The following is an 8,252-nucleotide window of genomic DNA, read 5'->3' as shown; positions in this document are numbered from 1 at the left end:
ATAATCGCGAAGTGCAGCAGACAAGCAACCTCACCTGTTTCTAAAAGAAAAAAAACTCGCCATTGATGTGAACCCAGTCAGCTGCTGCATAGCTACCCTGTCGAGAGCACTGGTTTCGGTTTCGCGCCGCATCGAGCACTGGTTTAGGTTTCGCGGAGGCGCATGATTGACGCATCTGCAGGTATATAATTGTAATGTTTCAGGTCTGATTTTGGATTTTGAAAAGGTCTCACCCCCGTAGGGGTGAGTGGGCCGATCCCGGAGGCAGTGCAATACCGGGCCAACCCGTGGCGGAGGTGAAGCAAGCTTCAAGCACTCCGCCGCATTCCAAAAATAAGTTTAATATCTTGGGTCCAAATAGGACCCGTATCAGATATTAAGCTGATAAGAACAGATACTACACTTTGATCTTAGCCAAAAGGCCGAGAAGCGATAACTAGAGCATTAATCAGTGATCAAAGTCATCCTGGTCCATCACCAGACCCGCCCCATTAGCCAGGTGAGCTCACGGCGGCGAGCGCCACGATTTCCGCCACTCCTCCGAGGCGATCGCTCCGGCGGCGCACTGCGGTCGGTCGGGCACGTTTGCGCTACTTGAAAGCAGCTAATTAAAGCCTAACAAATTCAAAATTCGATTAAGAACCCTCAGGACCCGAGCACAACGCTGCCTCAGCGGTCGCGAAGTCGTCCAGAAAAATTGCACTAGGGAAACACGAAAATGGTGTATTATCTCCTCTAACAAAATAATTTAGCTTGTAATATATGCCTCAACCTACAAAAACAGCATCTCAAACTCATATCAACAATTAAAATAACGACAAGCGAAACCGCATCCAGTATGGCAGCGCCCATGTGTAAACACGTCGCCGTCCACGTACCCGAGTTCCAACGCTAATAGGCCTGTAAATGTGAGCTTCCTAGCACTCCCAAGCGCGTATCCGGTTTACTGAACAAATTTAGTGAACTGACTGGCAAAGGGAAAACTCATAGGCAAACTCGCATCTACGATCTTCAAGCGGACGCATGGAATCAATCACGGTGGGCAAGGAGCCATATACCATCCATTTGGGCGCAGCTCGTCACTTTGGATTTATGCCCTACCATCCCGAGCATAACACAACGACAATCTAGAGCCAGAATCTTGTTGTGGGTAGTGTGATTGGCTCTTTATTCAATGAATGCTTGCTAGTCATTTTACATTCGCTCAGCGCAGCTGATCCGTAGATCCGCGGCGGACGGATGCACCGTGCTGCCCAACGCACATATCCTGTACTATTTAACTATGCCGCGGTACCAGACGCATCAGCCTTGCTGAAGCAAAGAAATGAAAATGCAAGGATCACCGAACTAGCGATTTTAAATTAAAATCTAGGTCGCCAAGGGAACCGAGTCGCCAGTCAGTGGATATGCGAGTTGGCCGCTTGGCCCACAGATGGCGCCACGATACCGCGAATCGCCCCGTCCGCGGAAAATAAAACGTCGAAAGACGTGCAGGAGCGAAACGTGAACCGCCTGAAACTGCAACCACGAGCTCCCTGCTTTAAAACCAAACGACACATCTTCACAAACGTTCACTGAAACGCAAAGAGCACAACGAATGCGTGAGCAAGAGAAAAACAAGAGGCTGTCATGTGACATGTCACTCCGTGCATGGCGCGGTCGGCCATCTTCCCCGAAGAAATATACTGAAATCACGATGTCAAAGTATAGCGTACTATCAAAATGGACACGTAACACGCGTCGTGCATCATGACATTTCGCTAAACTATAGCAGAAGCGATGCATATATGCCATTTAATGCGCAGGCAGCAGCGGCCGTGCTGCCTTCCCTGCGCTGCGAGCTCGACAGTGACAAACCAAGTGAAATACATGACAGCACGCTCACCCGACATGGCTCCGACAGCTCCAAAATATGGTGCTGGATGCAATGCAGCTCTACGTTCGGCTCCGCCGAAGGTTCTTCAAAGAGCTGCTGCGACGGCGACGCAACTTGAAGCAACCAGTCGAGCATGGCGGACGTCGATTGAGTTCTGCGCCGACGTTGGCAGCCGGCAACACGGCGTACGGCTCAAACGTCGACTAGCGCGTCTTTGAGGCACCTCAAACACGGCTAACAGCGGTGACCACATCACCATCACCTCGCGAAAGCGACAGGGGAGATTAACCACAGTGCCACAGACAGGCAGTACACGGCGAGGCACGTCTGAGCCGAACAGCGCGGAGTCCCATTTCCCCCCAGCCAGCCAGAGCCCCCATCCTACAGACGAATGGAAGCGCTCGGCTTAATGCGCTGCCGCCACCTGCCGGCAACAAGTGTCCTCTTTCCATCTCTTTCTTCCTCCCCCCCCCCCCCCCCCCACACACACACACACACACACACACACACACACACGAGCCTAGTGGGCGCCTGTGGAGACGAGTCAGACGACCGCGCAAATCCGCTGCGTTTTGGGTAGAGAGGGGAAAGAGAACAAACAGTTGCGCAATTGCTCCCTCACCCCACCCACGCCTCTCTTACCCTTTTGTCCTTCTTGCCCCCTCCAGTGCACGTAGCTGACTAACTGAAGACACACACAAAGAAAAGTACTACTGAGGGAAAACTAGGGGCCGGCAAGTAACTGCATGCGATCGCGACGCCGAGGCCAGCTTTGGCCATTCGTCAGAGACAGAGTGTTAGTTGGCGGGCCCTTTCAGAAGGCGCTTGCATCGATGAGGATTCGAGGGGCCTGGCGGAGGCCTCGGAAAAGACGAAAGGCGTGCCGGCTCGTGTGCTCCGCGCTCTAGCCGACTGGGAGCAAACGAGTGAGTGAAAAGACAGCGCAGCTACCGCGCCGCCGTTTGTTTGGACTATGTGCGCGGTGCACGTTAATTCTGTTTTCTGTAAGGGATCCTGTAGGGAAAAGGCGGAAAGCATGAGCATACATCGTACAAGCCCTCTCAGCGCTGCTGGGCTCCGATGCATGTTTTGGATAGCGTTTGTCGGGGCATAAAACCAGTGCTGAGCGCAAACATCCTCTCGTTATTGAGCATTCTAATTTGTGTTTACGGATCGAAAACAGGAATGCCTATCGGAAACAGTGACATGGGGGGCAGCACTTCGCGGAGTCGTCGTTTTTCCCAACATCGTTATCACACCTACACAAATGCGGACACTAAATAGAATAAGAAGATGTTACTTTTTTCAATTATTTCACTAGAGGGCCTAAATCAACTGCTGAGGGCATGTTGCAAGCGAGGCACTCTTTTATGTAACAGCGCTTTCTAAGTTCCTTTCAACGAGCACGTGTTTCGCGATATTTGCCAGGAATCCTCCCAGTGTGCACTGCGGCGCGTATAAATGGAAGCGGCTCTTCCACTTGTGTTTCTAAATCGCCAGCAAAGGCATGCATGTGTACACGTAAAACTGTCCAAGCTGAAACAGTTAGCAGGATCGGTAAGAGCTTGTGCGAGCACGCCTCCTCTGTTTGTCTGGCAAGGTCCTCTCGGACGGCTGTCAAGTGCGGGCTTTTTATTGGTCCCTTTGAGTGACAACCGTTCCTCGGGGCTATATAAGCCCCAACGCTGCCGCCTTCTACCGAGCCCGTTCTAGAGAGACCGACCCACCGAGAGCCGAATGCCGCTCACGAGTGGTGCGAGATGTGTGACGCGTTGGAGTCTCGCCGGACGTCGCTGTGCGAGAACAGTCGCGTTTGCTGTTAGCTCTCGGCCCCCGTGCCGATCTCGTCCCGTATAATGCTCTGTACATAATGTATAAAATCCCTTTTGTTATTCTCACCGACGCCTGACTCGGAGTCTTCGCTACCGACTTGAGAGCTGGCAACGCTCTGTCACAAAACGGGTGGCGAGCGCTACGGGACCACCTCAAAGTCGCAACATTGGTGGCAGTGGTGGGATCCCCAATCACAACAGCGGACCTTACACCTAGCCAGCTTTGGGACGACGGGACGGCTGAGTCTGTCCCGCCGCGTCGTCACCACCACCTGTCAATTGAGCCTATTCCAGTTTTCAAGGCGGCGTTTTGTGCTTTCAACCGCTCTGGCCTTCTTGGAAATGGTCGCTCCTTTCGATCGCCACGCGTTCACGTTGTTCGAATGAAAACCGGAGTGCATTTTAAGAGCGTCAGGTTTTATTCATCACGTTTCTCGATTTCTTGGGTTCCGCTAACATGCACCTCTCTCGGCGTGAAATTTCCAGAGTCCGAGGAATTCAAGGTGGCGACCACTATAGTAAATCGATATAGCAACCCAATTGGTGATTGATTAGTGACGTCAATGGTATACCGAATTGGTGATTGACGTCATAATTAAATAGTCACGGGACTTTGTTTAATCGCTTACAACTCGGTGAATAATGAGGTCATCATTAAAATAAATTAGATATTTGGAATCCTCTAGATAAGTACAACACGTCGGAAACCAATATTAACTGAAGTTAATATTGTTATGGTTAAGCTTAAATTTAATTGCTTATAATTAATCAAAGCCGCCGCGGTGGCTGAGTGGTTATGGCGCTCGGCTGCCGGCCCGAAAGACGCGGGTTCGATCGCGGCCGCGGCGGTCGAATTTCGATGGAGGCGAAATTCTAGAGGCCCGTGTACTGTGCGATGTCAGTGCACGTTAAAGAACGTCAGGTGGTCGAAATTTCCGGAGCCCTTCAATGCGGTGTCCCTCATAGCCCGAGTCGCTTTGGGACGTTAAAGCCCCCTAAATGTAATCTAATCTAAACTTATAATTAATTGATGATGTCATGATCTAATTAATGACATCCGTAACGGGCTCGATGAGTAGAACATGTTAGACACCAATATCGCCTAATTAGGTTAACATTTAGTTATGGTTACGCTAAACATGGCGGCCGTGACGTGAGCACTCGGCAGCTCACAATTTCATACCTCGCGGCGACCGGGCACCTACCGCCTTGAGGTAAGGAAATATGGCCCTCCAAATTGGTCAAATATATCCGACCTGAAGGCGGTAGGCGCCCGATCGCCGTGAGGTATGGAAAAGTAGCCTAATCGCGTGGTAATACACCGCATGGACGACAGATTGCGCTACCAAACAGCTAACGCTCGTTACTTCCTCTTTCAGACGGTGGCAGCATTTGTTTTTGCAGGCTCTGCTTCGGAATGGAGTTGGTTCACGGACGCGAGGAACGACTTTGCATTTTCGCCCGTTGCGAGATTTTCAACAACAAGCGTCGAAACTAGCACCATGTGCACAGTGCATGGTTTCGGGAACTTATTTAACCCTCCTCTTCACCGGTTGGCAACCACTTTGTTGGATTCAACTTCTATATCTCCACTCTCCAGAATGAGAGGCAAAATGTGTACGACTGAATTATCATCGATACATGGGCACACTATTGCATTAAACGTGTGTTATGATGCGGTTCGACACTGTCCTGAATATTTCAGCCCGTTTATACTGCACTGCCCTTTCTGAAGGTATAAAAGGTCGCATCGCGTTTGGCGCCGTTCTGACGAGGGGACCGAACAACGCGAGGGTCAAAGCGCTTGACCGTCGCTGTCAGGGGCTCTTGACCCCAAGGGCGCTCCTTTTCGGTGCGGCGCCCCGCCGCCGCCAGCCACCGAAGGGGAGGGGGAGACCTTCAAAGAGGAGGCCGCCTCAGGGAGACGACGAGCGGGCGACCGGTTCTAATGACACCGCGAGTCGTATACGATCCCTTTGCAGGAAGATTGCGATTCATGGTCACTCCATCCTACCCAGAATGTCGACAGCTGTATCTGGTTAGGCTTCTTCAAGACGGGTTATGCCCGTGACGGCGCGGAGTAAAAAAGGACGTCCGCCGCACAAAGGGGAGGCCAGGACGGGACGGGTCCCTTTGTTGGCGACGCGCTGATCACAATACAGCCGCCGCCGAGTCCCCATCGGGTGACTCCACAAATGCGGCATTCCTCGCGAACACAATACCGACTGGCGCCAGGTAAAGTTGCACAGACCCCTTAAAGCTCGGCCGGACTGAAACCTGTGCTGTCGTGAGGAGCCGACCTCAGGGCAAACATTGCCGCGGGAATGCAACCTTCCGAGTCTGCTTTTGCTCGAAACAAAGAGCCCTTAAAATGCGCTTCAAGACGGAGTGCATTTGCCCAGCCGGTTTCGACTGCTGGTGGTGAACAGAGCTGTGCACGACCTTAATTCCGCATCGTTCAAGGAATGTCGTCGCGAGACAGCTAGTGAACACGCTTCCGTTGTCGCTTTGAATTTTTGACGGGATACCGGCACGCGAAAATATCGCCAGTAGAGCATCAACAACGCAGGCTGTACCAGGGCCGGTCTTGACGCGCGCGCTCCCATCGAGACCGGCCCTGGCTGTACTCGACTCTTTCAAGGGGATTGCTTCCGGGAATTTTGTGGAGACGCTTAGCGCGGTCAAAACGTAGCGGCAACCCGACTCCGACCCAGGCAGCGGCCCTACAGTGTCAATAACGAGCCGACGGAATGTCTCAGTAATTATGGAGACCAATTTCATGGGCGCCTTCCACTTGTCAGTGGACTTTCCAATCCTTTGACACGTGCGAACGAACTCCTCGATTTCCTTCCAGCAAACGGGCCAGTAATATACTCCTGTACTAACCTCGCTTTCGTGGCCTGACCAAACATTGCTACGTCGAGAAACTGCTTACGAAACTTCTGTGGGACCGACAATTGGTCGCACACTCGTCCTTTAGTGTCACTGTATACCGGCGGTACATTACACCTTCTTTTTCACAGAACGAAATGTTCTTTCTGGAGCAGCCTTGTTTGACACTCTGTAGCAGAGTGTTCAGTAAAGCGTCACTTTTGAGCGAGCTGCTTCCAACTGTCGGATGCAGGAGTCAGCACAGAGCCTACGTCCGGGTTTTCTTCAGCTGTACGGCAGCTTCTTCTGTGTGCTAACCTGACCCTCGGCATCTGAAGCGTGAGGCTGAACGCCTGTCGAAATAGTCCTTGGTTCTGCTGTTGCGTCTACTGATGATGCCACTGGCGGTGCGCAGTTCAGCTTTCCTGACAGTTCGCGCGCCCTCGAACGAGTTAACGCCATGCACGCTATGTTATTGGAGAACGACTGCCCTCTTTCCTTCAGCATCTGCTCGGATTTGTTAGAAAACAGATATGGAAAATGGTCATAAAGGCAGGGTAGCGGAAACTGCCGCCTCAGTGCACAATTTTCCCAAAGGGCTTTCGATGACTGCCTTCGCAAGTGGCAGGCAGACATTCTGCTCTTCTGCCACCTGCCGGATGCACGCACATTCCCCGGTCGAGTGTTCCGGAGAAAAGCAAAATCTCTGAGAACTCCGCTTTTCTTGCCGTTTACTAACAGCTGCTGCATGTACGGCTGCAAAAGCCGCAGGTTGTCGTCATATAGTCCTGAATGCTCGCGAAAACTACTTTCTTTTTGCAGTTTCTAGCTAAATGGCGCAGTTAAAAGAAATGGCAGCCTTTCGCGCCTCAAATGCGCGTGCGTTGTCGCCACAATTCTGCTGATTTGGAAGGCTCATCTTGGCCCTCCATTAATCTCTCCCGTACATGCGGAGCTTCAATTTCCAAGTTTTTATGAGAAGGAGGAAACCTCCTTCCTTCGGGCTTGCGGGAACCAAAGTCCGGTCTGTCGCTCATTTCCTGTTTTGCCGCTTTCGAGCGTAAATTCCTTGAGCCAGTCCGGCTGCTTTGTCCAGATTTAGTTGAGTCATTCTGTCCTGCACCCAGAGTCTATAGTCTCCTCCGAAATTCCTCGATAGAATTGCTCCAGGCAAGTGCACTTTGTCGTGATGTTCATATATGCACCTGCGCTGTTCAGCCGTTCTTTCGGGTTAGCTTTAATCTGATAAGCAAATTCTTGGTGCGACTCTGTAGTTTTACTCGCATGTCTAAAGCCTGGACTCCATGTACGCGAAAACTCACGCGAACGCGAAGGCGATGGCGGCGGCGACGGCTGGCGTTCGCTCTGTCGCTTGTGGGCAACCTCCATGCAAGCGAAGGCGGCAGGCGACGCGAACCCGCGACGTGCGCAGCGGATTCCGTGCTTTGCGCACTCAAGCTTAGAAACACGCCCCTAACCTGTTCTCTCTCTTAAAATTTTGTGAGTGTGCCTCATAGTCAGGGCCAAAGGAATATTTCCTCTACGGCAGCGGTGTAGCGGCAGTGGAGATAGCCAAAGGCGTGCTTGCGGAGACGAAGTCACATCACGGGTTCACGGGGGAGGTGTGCTTTCGTTCGGTGCCTGTGCACTCCGGCTTAGTAAAAACACTCCCA

The 8,252-nt window shown here is 51.9% G+C and overlaps 1 non-coding gene across 1 annotated transcript; it reads right to left on the bottom strand.

The window, feature by feature from the left end:
• Nucleotides 1-242: 242 nt before the first annotated feature.
• On the bottom strand, nucleotides 243-434 carry LOC144095706 (U2 spliceosomal RNA). Its single transcript, XR_013306748.1, has one exon. It is a non-coding gene; the product is annotated as a U2 spliceosomal RNA (small nuclear RNA).
• Nucleotides 435-8,252: the final 7,818 nt, after the last annotated feature.

Source organism: Amblyomma americanum, chromosome 6, assembly GCF_052857255.1.
Source record: "Amblyomma americanum isolate KBUSLIRL-KWMA chromosome 6, ASM5285725v1, whole genome shotgun sequence".
Classification (NCBI taxonomy): Eukaryota; Metazoa; Arthropoda; class Arachnida; order Ixodida; family Ixodidae; genus Amblyomma; species Amblyomma americanum.
Note: the sequence above shows the minus strand (reverse complement) of the source record. Positions and strands in the feature narration are given on the sequence as shown.